The sequence below is a fragment of the Megascapheus bottae genome, chromosome 25, assembly GCF_031878675.1.
Source record: "Megascapheus bottae isolate mThoBot1 chromosome 25, mThoBot2.hap1, whole genome shotgun sequence".
In the NCBI taxonomy this organism is placed as follows: Eukaryota; Metazoa; Chordata; class Mammalia; order Rodentia; family Geomyidae; genus Megascapheus; species Megascapheus bottae.
In genome coordinates, this window is record NC_143533.1 from 16,262,945 (window position 1) to 16,266,122 (window position 3,178).

Genomic DNA, 3,178 nt, shown 5'->3' on the forward strand with positions numbered 1-3,178 from the left:
GCATACAACCACTTTCCTATCAGCAAACCCCAGGACAAAAGATGGACAAGAGGGAATGAAAACATGGACACATTCCCCACATAGGAGCAGAAGGCCACCACATCCTCCTTTCATGTACAGTCACCTTCTGATGCTATTTTTATGGACACTTACCAGATGAGGCATGGAGAGATGAAGTAATAAGCAGTGATGTCAAGCTTGGAGGCAAATAGTTCACCTCCACCCATTCCCCACCCGTCCTCCACCCCCAGCCCAGAGCATCCTGAAGACAATCTAGGCGGGAGCTGGCCCCTACGCCCCAAGCTTCCGACTCCATGCCATAGGAGGAAAGAGTAATAAGTGCTTACAAAGCTGTAGGCGTGATTTGCTTTTAAGCAAATGCTTAAAAGCTTTCAAAGAATGAACTACAAAGGAACTATGAATCAAATGATAGCATAGGAGATTCCATCATTCTTAACTCATTTTAACTTGTTGTTTTTCTTTTATTTGTTTTGTTTTTAAACAAATACTAAGGCTTGAACTCAAGATCTGGGCACCGTCCCTTAGCTTTTACCATTTAAGTCTGGCTCTCTACTACTTGAGCCAAACTCCCACTTTCAGCTTCTTGGTGGTTAATTGGAGATTACTTCACAGATTTTCTTGATAGAGTTGTTTTTGAACTGCAGTCCTCAAATCTCAGCATCCTGAGTAGCTGAGATTACAGGGATGAGTCACTGATGGCTGACTTCTTTTGAACTCTCCACCCACATTTTTTGTTTTTTTTTTTGTCAGCCCTAGGGCTTGAACTCAGGGCCTGGGCTCTGTCCCTGAGCTTCTTTTGCTCAAGGCTAGAGCTCTATCACTTATGCTATAGCACCACTTCTGACCTTTTCTGTTTATGTGGTATTGAGGAATCAAACTCAGGACTTTATGCATGCTAGGCAAGCACTCTGCCACTAAGCCACATTCCCAGCCTCACTAAACTTTTTTTTTTAATCTGCAAATGTTAGTTTCACAGGAAGTTTCACTATGATATTGCCACACATTCATACAATGTACTCTAAAAACAAACTCACCGCCACCCTCCAGCATTTTCACTCATTCTTGCATCTTAAAACAATCTCAACGGGTTTCACTGTTCTACGTTCACATATGTATATGAAGTATTCCCAGAGATGGAGGATGGACTAGAGCTTCCTTCAGTTCCCGGTTCCCACTCAAAAACTTTCAGATCCACTCACTGTCTCAGTCTCCCATTCTGGGCGCTGGTGGCTCATGACTGTAATCCTAACTACTTAGGAGACTGAGATGTGATGATTGTATTTCGAAACCCAGCCTGAGCAGCAGAGTCCGTCAGACTCTTATCTCCAATGAAGCACTGAAAAAGCTAGCAGTGGATCTAAGACTATTAGCCTTGCGCCAAAAGCTCAGGAACAGTGCCCAGGCCCTGAGTTCAAGCCCTAGTACCAACTGGGGGGCGGGGAGGGCAAGAGCTGGGCACTGGTGGCTCACACCTGTAATCCTAGCTACTCAGGAGGCTAAGGTCTGAGGATCAAGATTCAACGCCAGCCTGGCCACTAAAGTCTGTGAGACTCTTATCTCCCATTACTCCAATTAACCACTAGAAAACCAAAAGTAGTGCTGTAGCTCCAAGGATATAGAAATAGCCTTGAGCTGAAGAGCTCAAGGACAGCACCCAGGCCCAGAGTTCAAGCCCCATGTCCAACAACAACAACAAAAGCCAAGCAAGAGTTCAAGGACATGAGTTCAAATTCCTGTACAAGCACACACCTCCACCTCTCAAAAAAAAAAAAAAAAAAAAAAAAAAAAAAACAAGTAAAGCCCCAGGTGAAACCATTTGCATTGGCGTGGGGTGCTAGGCCTGGGGGCATGCCTGCTGGGACACGCCTTTTTTTTTTTTTTTTTGCAGGTCTAGAACTTGCTTACCACATCACATCTGAATGGGATGGCATGCAGGTGAGGGGGTGTGAGACTGTGATGCAAGAACCCCGGTTTTACAGAACACCTGCCCCACGCTGCTGACGGAGCACAGATTCACGCAAGAAGTCAACACTCACCACAAAGGAGCAACTCCAGGACAAATACCACCAGTCCTGCTTGTCAATTGTGTGTGTGTGTGTAAGTGTGTGTGTGTGTGTTTAGGCCCAAGTGCTGTCCCTTTGCTTTTATATTCAAGGCTAGGGCTCCACAACTTGAGCCATACTCTCCACTTTCAGATTTTGCTTGTTTTGAGAGAAGTGGTTAACTGGAGACAAGAATCTCGCACTTTCCTGTTAGTACCATCCTCACACCACAGCCTCCTGACAGATGTCAGCCACCAGAGGCTGGCTGGAGAGAAAGCTTTTTCCAACTCTTGAGGCCTTGTTCTCCCCTGGAAGAAGAGAGAGAACCATTTGCAAGCTCTGAGTTGGCTTATACAGGCTTGTAGGTATTGTCTCGGGTGTGTGCTAAGAGACAGGAAAAGCAGAGTATCATTGCAACTTGCTTGCCCTACCTTGGAGAGTTGGATGAGAAAAGCTACAGTAAGTGAGAGCTATCTGTTATACTTCCCCAGACTCTTTGGGTTCTTGAATGGTTTGTTTTTTGTTCGTTTGTTCGTTTTTCCAGACCTGGAACTTGAACTCAGAGCCTGGGCCCTGTCTCTGAGGTTTTGGTGTTAGTGGATCATTGGATGTGAGAGTCACATGGACTTTTCTGCCCAGGCTGGCTTTGAACTACGATCCTCAGATCTCAGCCTCCTGTCATCACTAAGATGACAGGCACGAACCCTTTGATGCCGGGCTTGTCTTTCTTTTGTTTTGATTCAGAAGTAGGAAGCAAAGATGAGTGGTGGATGCCTCATCCATAGGGAAGAAGACAGATGTTTGCCCCACACAGCACCTGCCTGAACTCAACCAGGAAGAGAAACCAGATGTGGGCCACGACAACAGAACAAGATTTACAGGTAGGCGGTTGGGTCCTGAAGAGGGTGGAGGGAGTTAGTCATCCGCTGATGGCACGCGCAAGAACCCGACACGAGACGACTCCAGTCAACAGGAAATTGACCATGACATGAGCAAAGGTTCAAGCATGTGTGCAGCACAGAGAGGGAATCGGGCTGGGCACTGGGGACTCATGTCTGTAACCCTAGCTACTTAGGAGGCTGAGATCTAAGGATCTTGGCTCAGAGCCAGTCTAG